Source organism: Periplaneta americana, chromosome 13 (genome assembly GCF_040183065.1).
Source record: "Periplaneta americana isolate PAMFEO1 chromosome 13, P.americana_PAMFEO1_priV1, whole genome shotgun sequence".
Lineage (NCBI taxonomy): Eukaryota > Metazoa > Arthropoda > Insecta > Blattodea > Blattidae > Periplaneta > Periplaneta americana.
The window spans coordinates 73,560,037-73,572,252 of NC_091129.1; positions in this window are offsets into that span (position 1 = coordinate 73,560,037).

Genomic DNA, 12,216 nt, shown 5'->3' on the forward strand with positions numbered 1-12,216 from the left:
ATTCCTATCTTTAGTAATAAGATACACTTCAGTTTTCATGCGACGTTACCCATAGGATGTAACTTGCAGCCTGAGTATTAATAAAACCTAATATCTTATTTAAAGTAACGGCTCTGGGACGAAATTTGAATTTGGATCTCCAACATACAGAGCCATTCAGATAAGGCGCTTGCTGTTGTTAATATTTCAAAATATTTGTGCTTGGTAAAACAGCTATCAGGCAAAACTTACACGAGCGTCTGACAAATGAAGCCGCTGTTTCTGGGAGTTTGCCCCAGGGTCTTATTTATTATCGGTGCGTCACTTCTCCAGTTAGGGATTAATAAAGGTAATGAGACTTAATTTAAAGGACATGCGACGGCGGGCTGTTACACTTGTAAAAGAGGCGATATATTTATGTCATACTGACACGTTGCTAGGAACTCAATCTCTGAATCCTATTTCTCAGTAAAAGAAGATTAAGAAGTCTTATAGTGTAATATCGGCCTGTATGTATACAATGTGTGCTCTTCAAACTTTCAAAGTGTTAAAGAGGTAATCTCGTAAATTATAGACATGAATGCAAAAACAAGATAATGACCACATTTGGCGAAAATGAGTTTTTATGTGATCTGTGTTGTTGAGGATTCCCTCTACAGGATACCATTTGAATTATTCACAAAAAGTAGGTGCGTTTGTAAAAAGATGGTATTGAATTTTAGTTACTTCCTGTTTCAATGGAAGAAAAATATAATGATCATATGTACTTCCTGCCATAGTCAATCTGGATTTCTAAGATCGTGGAAAGTGAAGATCACAGTGCAATGAATGTGAGTTCGCAACACTATGATACAGATGCAAGTTCTAACTTTTTATGGTGTTGTCAGGTTTATTTTTTTTTTTTCTGTAGATCATATTTAAAAATGTATGAATGTGAATATTATTCATTAAATGATTACAACGTGTTTTTCTTTAATATCTGTTTCAATACATTGTAGGCTGAAACTCCTATTTCTGACTCTTCTGTAAAAGTGAAAAAAGTGTAAAGACTGAGGAGCAATGGCAGAGATACGTCAAAACAGAAGTATCTTGTGCATATCTTTACGAACAGCTGTGCGGGCCAAAATAAAAACTCTGTGGTGGCCTAGTTCTTGAGTACGTTTGCAGCATTGGGGTGATTTGTGAAAATACACCACCATTTTCCTGAGCGTGGCCACTCATGCATGCCTTGTGATAGGGCTTTTATACAAATCGAGAAACTTAAAAGAAGGAAAAATTATTTATTTGTACCAAAAGAATTCTATAACATTGTGTCTTCTGCATCCAACAGTTTCTCATTTATTAGAGTGCAACAAAAAACCATTCTTAATTTTAAATAGCATTTGGCACTATTCTTCAAGAAAATAGTAAAAAATTCAACAGGATCCTTTAGAGCAGTGATGTGAAAGCAAGCGCATTTTTCTGACATTGACATGTGCGCGGGCATCAAGCGCTAGGTATGCTAGGAGGAATAAGCAGCCTGTTGGATTAAGAAAACAGCGGTGCACAAACTTCAAACGGAACGTGAAATGTTATGTCGTTATTTTTATATGGCTTCTTTCTGTTTGTTATTTTCTATATTGTCTGTAAAACAAAAGTACTAACACCTATTTCTTAGCCTAATATTGTAGTTGTGTTTTAAACTTTAATAACTTAATAAATAGTAAGAAGGAATATTCACACAAATTCCATAATAACTACAACTATACTGTACTGTACTGAATTAAACACATCATTCATAAAAAAAAGTGTTATCCCAAAGAAAGACACTGAATATGACATGATAAGTTGAAATTGTTATTGATGGTATCTTTAGCCTTATAAAAGTAATCAAAACAATATTACAATACAAAGCAAAGTTGTCTAGGCACATGTTTTAACTGTAACTAATATTACACAATAAAACTCTTATCGCATTATGCTTATAGGTGATATTGGTGTGCAACTTTCTGTTATCAGAATATTAAATTATCTCGAAATCTTCTGAAGCTATAGAACTGACTTTTTACCAACACCTAGGCACATATCTTTTGTTTGTGATGTGACAGTATTTGGTTAGTTAATTCATTTCCTTACAAACATTTTCCATGCGAATATTTTCAAACATTTTAATACACTATCTTCAGTAACACGTATTTACGATATTTTAGATTTACGAAATTATTTTTTCAGTACCTGTTATGCTACTAAACAAACATATCTGAATATTTTACTTTTCTGTAAAAAAGTTGAGGAAATATTCCTTTTGAATAAAAAAAGCAAACTCGTGAAAAATGAACATTAAAATTAAAAATTACATTCTTATAATGCACTTACACTGCTCAGAAAAATGTAAAAATTAACATGGATACAGTTGTAATAAGTTCTCTTCCCTTTATCCATTCAATCAGTGCTGGCCATCCCTGTATATAGCTCGACCAAGCGGCATATACTATCTCTTTCGTCTGTCTCTTTCCTTTCCACTGTAAACGCTCAGGCTCTCCTGGGCTCTAAAGCGTGCTCTTGCTCCTATGGGCATCAGTTGACATCACTGCTTTAGAGTAAGCCGATACCGGAATATCATTTATGAAGGAAGAGAAGTATTTGCTTCCATTGATCAAAGCAACGTTGTCCAAAACAAGTTTTGTATGCTTAAATACGCTCACAAAATTCCATATTTTAATCTCCCAATGCATATTTTGCTAAATTGCCGCTAGATTCCAAGAAATATAATGACATAATGAAACTGGTACAGAAATACGAGTTGGTACAATGGTCTTATTAGTAATCACGTTGCCTTGAATGAAGCAGAAACGCATGCCTCATGTTCTGAAATAAAACATACGGACTCCCTAAAAACAGAGTAACACTTTCTCAGAATCACCTTTAGTCGCAAAGTACGAAATAAAGTTCCTGGATTCTCTGAATAACAGCAACAATTTCTCAGAATCTTAAAATGAATTATGTTGGACATATATCTTATTGTATGATCTAATTTCAAAGAAGAATGCTTATAAGTTTAGCTCAGATGCGCACATACCCTCACACCTCAAGTGAGTTGACAAGACGTCAGAGACCCAACATTGAGTGCACACTTTTTCTGTGTGACTTAAGTTTGTGGTTTTCTGTTAAAGAACAGTAACGTGTATTATACAAATCAGGCTTTCATGTGTAGCTTTCTGTAAAGTTGACTTGAATAATTTCAAAAGGAAAAATTTTTCCGGTCTGATAGAGTTTCTGGGTAGCTCTGTCGGTAGAGAGTTGGAGCGCTCAGCCAAAGATCCCGGGTTGAATGCCCGGCCCGGAACAAATTTTCCTTTGAAATTATTTAAAACAGCTTTACAGGGACCTATACCTGAAAGCCAGATTTGTATAGTTCTCTTTTCATTAGGAATAGTTTGTATTGTTGTATTTGCGAACCATCACTGAGCAGCAGCAAAGAAGGTTTAAGCAACCTAGCGTACGTGGTGAATGAGCTAGGTGGGTTCGCTATGATCACTGTACAGTAGCCGAAGTTACTGAAATGATTACCACTGCTTTAAACCGATATTAATTTTATTTATTGAAATGCTGCATCCTAGGTGTTTAAATATATTTACCTGTTCTATTGTCTACTTTTCCATCATCATTTTTGCTCTTCGTGAGTATTTTCTTTGTAATTTTCAAATTCAAATTCAAATTTATTCACAATTTACATTTGAAATGACACATATGAATATATACCCGAAATGAGCGTATGCTCGTGCTCGGGTACAGTCCAGTAGTCTACATAAATTTTAAAGAGATCAATAACAAAGTTGATGTTAGAAATAATAGTAACAATAATAATAATAATAATAGAATATCCGTGACGGAGATGATACAAAGATAGTAATACAAATTAATTCATTAATAATAATAATAATAATAATGATAATAATAATAATAATAATAATAATAATAATAATAATAATATATTCCGTTTAGTGGCATTTTCCTAAAGATGATCTTCCGAATCACATCTGCGAACAGTAAGATATTTAAAACCTTTGCGGTGGCTGAAATGTTAGACGTTCAGACTGTCACGCAGACGGCCCGGGTTCGATTCAAGAAGAAATCCATAGTGACACTTGTGGCGGACAAGGTCGCAGTTGGAGTTTTTCCCGAGGTTCTCCCGTTTTACCCCAAATTAGACATTTACATCATTCCGTCACCATTTCTCCATTTCGTTATCATTCTTTAGCATTCCCCGAACGCCGGCTGGCGACATATGGAGAGTGCTGGCCTAGGGACGAGTGGGATTGCCTGCTTCAAACCTGGGTACACTGAGAACTTTAGTGTGGTCAGCCGGTGTGGGTTTGGGAATGCGTCACCAAAGGGTCAGCGCAATAGATCTTAACAGGTCGCAGTGCTGGGCCATAGTGCTCCCCTCAGTTAAATTCAATTCAATTCATAGATATTTAGAACATTTCTGTCTCTTACCATTTCTCCAAAATCTTATTTACTGAATATGCAAGTAAAACATTGTGTGTTGTAATCCACAGCCCAGCCTTTATCTTCGATTTAACATGAAATGTTTTTCATTCCAATTTTCTTCGCTGAATGTTATAAGTCTTGTATTTCAGTATCATAAAATATCTTGAATTAAACATGCGCTTTTTCCATAAATTTGCAATGCATTTACTTATCAATACGTAATATTATTTTGAAAAACACTGAGCAAAAGGTTGCTGATCTATTTTGTGGTGTTCCATGTAAAATAACAAAGTGGCTGATACTGGAAACGGTTTGAAACAAGTGACGACTCAATGGCGGTACCTAATCTTTCACACCTAGAGTTGAAAACAAGGTATCGAATAATGATATAAACATTTTCGTAGTCGTAACGCGAAAATTTAGTCACGAACTTGTTAATTCATTAAGCCACTCGTCATGAATATGAAATGCGAACAGCAACGCATGATACATTCAGAAACTTTCAAGCCACTTCCATTATGCAACAGCAGAAGTCAACAGTTCTTTCTGTAAGTAATATTTTTATTTTTTATTCGATATAAAGAACTTCTATTGAAAGGCTTTCAAACGGACTTTCCTTTACTTGCAAGAAGCAATTGGGTCAATGTGGCACAAAAACGAATATCAAAAGGAAACAGAAAGAAAAGAGAAAGAGATAGAGCGAGAGAAAAGAAAAGAATAGCTGCGGAGCTGATCAAAAGAAATGTTTTCCTTCGGATAAAAACCTAAACACAGAAATGCATTTGGTTTCAAGAAAGGAAAAGCAATGTTTGCTGGCTACTCTCACCAGCTTCCCTTACACCGAACCCAGGCCAAAGGGATATTGAGAACATGGAGCCATTTCCCTTTGTGAGAAAATAAAAATACAACTCATATTGCTGACCAATTTCAGTGCAGGACGTCTCGAAATGTTGACCCAAATATTAGTGTATAAACAGAGGCCAGAAAAGTACAACAGTTCCAAGGCAAAGAAAGATCTGAGTGAGATCCTTTCACATTGCATCACGTGTGGAACGCAAAATATGTTAATAGCCGCATTATTATTATGTGCTTTCTAGTCGGTGTGTGTATTCACTGTCCATTCTCATTGCAAGAACTCGAGAGAAATTACACTGAACAACAAGAGTTTTGCTCCGACTTAAAACAATATGTCCCTTATGGTTTGGTGCGCGCTGAATCCGAAAATGCATCTCTTTTCCTCGTATTACGTAAGGTTTTTTAAAGTATACTATGACTTCACTTTTCGATAAGCGCTCCCCCAGGAAACCTCTGGTGCGGGTTGGAGATTGTAAATCGAAACAAAAACTAATACATTTTATGAGTTATGACCTATTTCCGGTTTCTTATGGTTGTTAGCATGTTCTTTTGTACTTCTAATAAATAAACACATATTGGTCCCTCATATTCAGTAAATTTCATAACAGTTCAGCGAAGTCTACTCAATGAACAAACAAGGGTGTGGTTTTCAGTATTTAAAATAAAAGTTTACCAGTGTGAGTGAAGTTAAATTAAAAGAGGTCATTTTCAATCGGTCTACAAATTCACAAAGTTATGACTGACTCTTTGTTTGAAGAAAAACTTTCCATTACAAAAAAATGGCAAGGCACGCTTTCGAAGATGTTTGGTCAAATTTCCTTGGAAATTCTAGGGCAGATAACTACATAGAACTTGTGGAAACCATGTTAAGTGGGTATGGGAAAGTGGAGTGTAATATGTCCCACGAAATAGACTTTTACATTTTCATTTGAATTTCTTTCCTCCTAAACTTGGAGTGGTAAGCGACGAGCATGGGGAAAGATTTCATCAAGAAATATCTGAAATGGAAAGGCAATATAAAAGAAGATCATCCGATATGCTTGCAGATTATTGTTGCTTCCTTGTAAAATACAGTCCCTCGTCTAGTTATACACGGAAGCTATCCAGAAAATCCTTTTAAATTGTAAATTCAAATTCCGAGATTTTTCTCAATATAAACATGAAATATTTTTGTTGTTGTGTTTTTTGTGTTTTAAACTATGTAACATCATTTTTTGTATCCAGTACACATTTTTCAAGTATTATGAGGCATTTTGAATTCCTAGTGTGTTGTAATTTTATCAGTAGCAGTGAAAAATTAAAAAAAGAGAAGTTTAAAAAAAATCAATTCACTTTGTACAGTACATGACGGGGCAATTTGGATTTAGGACACACATATTAGTAATATTGATCTATTTTTATTTCAGAGCAAGATAAAAAGTAACAATTTGTTGTTCAATGTTATTGTCAAATTAATCACTAGAAAGTATGCATCGTTGGCAAGTCTCTCATTTAAGCATAGACATGCACAGAATAGACGTAGGCTTGAATCCCGTTTAAAGTGAGATTTTTCTCTCGTTAGTATCTTTGAATCTGTTCATTTTTATTATGATAGCCATGATTTGTTAAATGTAAGAGAAAAGTCAAATTACTATAAGTGATGGTTTGTTCATTTTAGTATTGTATATCTGCAGTGTTCGACATTTCTTGACTCGCGAGTCAACCCCTTACTACACAAGCAGGGTGCGGAGGAAATTGGTTTTAAGGGGTTACATATATTTCAATTTTTAACAGATTGTTTTTTTTTTAATTTTGTTCATTTATAATTATGTCAAAGATAGGCTAAAGATTGAGATACAGCTTCTTAATTTCCTGGTAGCGACTTTAATCCCCGAGAGATAGTATTCTATTCCACAAGATCTTCGACTGGTTTAGAGCCGTTACCACTGTCGATATTCTACGTTTGGATATACTGTACCACATAGATATCATTTTCGCGGTAGACGAAGGAGCACGAATCAGGAAACACACAAGGAAATGCTATATTTTAAATCGGAGACAATAATGAAGTGGGGGGCTGTGAAGAATGAATGTGTCCCAACCACTTCACTTACGTGAATTGGGTTCCACATATTTCGGATAAATGGCATGATTTTGACCTATTTTCAAGTTGCTTACCACTTCGGCGAACCACGCTACGCATGATGTGTATCTGTTGAGAGATCTGTCGTGTATTGGGGTGAGTGTATTGTAGTGAATAGGTGAGTATGATGATGAAAATAAAGAAGGGAGAAAGAGAACCCGGTGTCGGCACGTGAGGATGATGATGATGGGGAAAAGAGAAGGGCTTTTGTTGTCACAGGCTCCGAGCTGCACTAGCTCTGCTGTGAAATTGAGTAGCTCACCTTCTCTTCCCGGTAGTAAAATAGCGGCTGAACCCTGGTGTGACCAAATCACCTCTCCTCGTGTCGAGGTTAATAAAACATACGAGTTCTACCTCTATATTCTCATACACTGTACTGTGTCACGGAGTACCCTTACTTTACCATACCATATTACTACTGCTGCTACTACTCCTATTGCCACTACTACTACTACTACTACTACTACTACTACTACTGGTAATACTACTACTGATACTGCTATTGCCATTGCTGCTGCTGCTACTACTACTACTACCACTACTACTACTACTACTACTACTACTACTACTACTACTACTACTACTACTACTACTACTGGTAATGTCATTGCTGCTGCAACTACTACTATTATACTACTGCTGTTATTGCTGTTACTGTTTTTTTAGTTGATTATTATTTTACGACAATTTATCCACTACTCTGGTTCTCTAGCGTCTGTGTGAGATGAAGGTGATAATGCTAGCGAGTTGAGTCCAGGGTCCAGAGCCGAAAGTTACACAGCATTTGATCTTAATGATTGTCCCAACTAGGATATGAAATTGGGTCTGCTTGATTGACAGTCAGGCACGATAACCGTTACTCACAGCGGTGGACTTGTTACTGTTACTGCTATCACTACTGCTAGTGCTATTGCTGCTACTACTACTACTGATATTGCTACTACTGCTATTGTAATACTACTGTAATAGTACTAGTGATAGTGCTACTGCTGGTACTACTACTGCTACTACTTCTGCTACTACTGCTACTGTTACTGCTACTACTACTACTACTACTACTACTACTGATATTGCTATTACTGCTACTAGTAGGCCTACCACTGATATTGCTACTGCTGGTACTACTTCTGCTACTACTACTACTGCTATTGTAATACTACTGCTACCAGTACTACTGATACTGCTACTGCTGGTACTACTACTACTACTACTACTACTACTATTACTACTGATATTGCTACTACTGTTACTGCTATTGTAATACTGCTGCTGCTACTACTACTACTACTACTACTGATATTGCTGCTACTGTAACTGATAGGCCTACTACTACTACTGCTGCTACTATTAATGCTACAGATATTGCTACTACTGATATTGCTATTGTACTACTACTACCACTACTACCACTACTACTACTACTACTACTACTACTACTACTACTACTACTACTACTACTACTATTACGAATTTCCGTACGTGTCCTACCCCACTAATCAATGTTCCAAAAAGTTGTTTAGTTTCTACTTAAATAACTAAGAATTATTTTCTTCAAATTGTTACATCGCTCCAGTTTTGTATTAAAGTTATTTGATAATAATTTTAAGTATGCAAACAATCTCTTCTGCGAAAAATATAAATATAATTTGATTGCCATACTATAAATGGAGGAAGCAAGTCGACTGCAGATTGGGAAGTGCTTCTTCTTCTGAAAACGATAGGAGCTATAAGAGACCATTACGTGGCTTTGACTTCACTTTGAGTCTCAAGTGGCAATTCTAGATGCCGTAGTGTCTATATTGCTGACACAGTCGCCACTTAAATAAGATACATCCAGCCAATTTCAGAAAGGGGAAGCACGTCACAATTACTTCAGTGTTATGCCAAATCGTCTGGTGTTTAAGTGTGCAGGGAAGGGTGGAATATTTGTGCTCGAAATCACCATTTCCATAGTATAATAAATCGATGGCAGAAATTCAACTGTGAGATTGAGTTGTAATTACTGATGCACATAAGCTGGCCATGAACTGTTATGAATGTGTGTGTAACTTTAATTAGTTCCCGTGTACCGTAATATTCAATAGCAAACATTAATGAAATTCGATCTTATATGAATATTGCATTGCAATTAGAGGCACTGAAATTAATTTTTATAAGTTATACGTTGCACCGATGTGAAACAGTAGTGAAATTCGTAGATGTATATCCACTGGCATTTTATTTCATCCACAATGGAGGATTTGGGAATGGGGTGCTATTTTTCCTTTTCATGTTTGATAATTCGGGTGGAAAAAAAAATGTACGTTCATAGTATTAGAGACGTCGCTATAAGAATTTATACATAAATAGAACTACTACCGTCCACACCTGTGGAGTAACGGTCAGCGCTCTGACCGCGAAACCAGGTGGCCCGGCTTAGAATCCCGGTCGGGGCAAGTTACTTGGTTAAGGTTTTTTCCGGGGTTTTCCCTCAACCCAACACGAGAAAATGCTGGGTAACTTTCGGTGCTGGACCCCGGATTCATTTCACCGGCATTATCACCTTCATATCATTCAGACGCTAAATAACCTAGATGTTTATACAGCGTCGTAAAATAACCCAATAAAAAAAAGAACTACTACCATACAAAGCATCCTTCACAATTAGGCAGATATTATGATATATTACGTATCAGTAGGAAATTTTGCTTCAATTAAATTCATAGGAGTTTTGTCTACAGTAATCTCACTAGAGTTCTGTGGGATTTAATTGACTACTACACAATTAAAGAAACGTTAGAAGAAATAAAGTGCCTAATACAAAAAAATATTAATATAATTATTAAGATACCAAACTGTTTCGAAAATGTATTAGTGTACCATTTCATCAATACAAATATTCCGCTAGATGGCAGTAGTGTGTTGTGATGAGCTGTCCTCTTGTTACCAATTGTGCCAACTATACAATCTTTATTGAACTCATGGACGATTACTAGTCAAGAATGTTTTGTTGGTTCAGTTTCATTTTTATTAAAATAGTTGCATTCCACTTCAGTTGTCAATCTATCGATGGCGGAGAACCAGACTGTTCTAAGTGCAACTTTTTATAAGAAAGAAATCTGTGTTTCATCGTGTTCCAGTTCTTGTCTGCATATATAAATCGAACATAATTTTAAGTATTCCTCTCCATAAGGTTGTTATGAAGTTATTCCGAATTGTTTCATGAAGCTTTGAATGTCAGGATCTTAAAATAGCTCTCCTGAAAAAAAAAAAATAGTAAAATGGACTTGAAACAGTCTGGTTCTGGATCATCGATATATTAAACAATTTCTGATAAGTGACTATCCACAATTTCATACAGCAGAAAATATAATATAACCTAAATAAAATAAATAAGATAAATTATAGAAAAGTTTTAATTAAGGGTGATGAAATAAACATGAATCATTTTAAAATATACATTTATTGAAAATACAATGTTGGGAAACAAAGAAATAAATTCAAGGGAGGTGATAAAGGCAAAAAAATATTAGAGAGGTGGTAAAAAATGCTAGGAGGTCATAAAAATTTTGGGACAAGCAGCCATGATTGGTTGAAACACGTCGTTCCGTACCGTCTTATTGATCAAAAGTCGTGTCTAACGAGAAAGACAGCTGTGGCATGAATCGGAGTTACGTAGTTATCATGGTCTAGTCATGGCCATCTTGACAATCGCCTATTATAAATATATATTCAAAGTTCTAAAAAAATTAAACTGATTATAAATGTGCATTCATATATAAATTTCTTCAATGTTGGCCATGTTATGACTAAGAATGTGACGTCGCTCCGTAGCCTGTCTTTCTCGTTCGCCACGATCAAAAGTAGTATGACGTAATAAAAGTCTTAATAAATATCTGTGAAAGTTAATATGGACATATGTAGTAGCAGTAGTGTTTAACGAAAAAATAATATTACAATAAGCCGTATAGATTCAGGAAAAAGTAGCAATAATGTACTGCAAATGAAGTGAATAGTAGAAATGATAGAAAAGAGTAACAAGAAAAGTATATAAATTAGAAAAGTATAAAGACAGAAGGAAATATAAATGAACAGAAAAGGAATAGAATATGGTGGGAAGAAAAAGTAATGATTGTACACCTGAATGAAGGTGTCGCTTAATGTGGTGCCTTTCGCATTGGCAACTAACAGCCCGGTTAGCTGTGATTCAGCGTCGGTAATAAAACCTCGCGACTACTGAAAATGTAGCAAGACACAATATGTACCATTTTTTTTTCAATATACTTGTCAGAAATGAAGATTCTTTGTTCTAATGTGTAGTGCATTGGCACGAACTATTAAACCAACGGTCATCAGAACACTGCACTCTCGGGCCAGCATCTCTTACCTGCAGTTGTCTTACAGCACCAGCGTGCATTCGTGGTTGCTAGCGGGTATGCTTCCTCCTGCACGAGAGTACATGTCGCCATGCACTGCTTACCCGTAACCCATTTCAGCGAGTGCTGACGACCACTCATTTAAACTGCACAGAATGAAAATCAGCTGCATACTAATGCTATAATCATGAAGTCCCTTCAACCTGTGTTGTTTATCCATACTTCGCAACACAAAAACCTTCCATGTTCGACCCAGGGGAAATGTACTCGCTGTGCTCTCAATATTCGCGTTCGATCTATAACATAGTAGTCTAACAAGGAGAGGACACGCTCTGTATATCACCGAATAGAATAAGATTGTGTGAGATGAAAATACAAGACGTACTGTTTAAAGTCATACCTGATATGAGTGGCCAATGACACCTCGTTTTG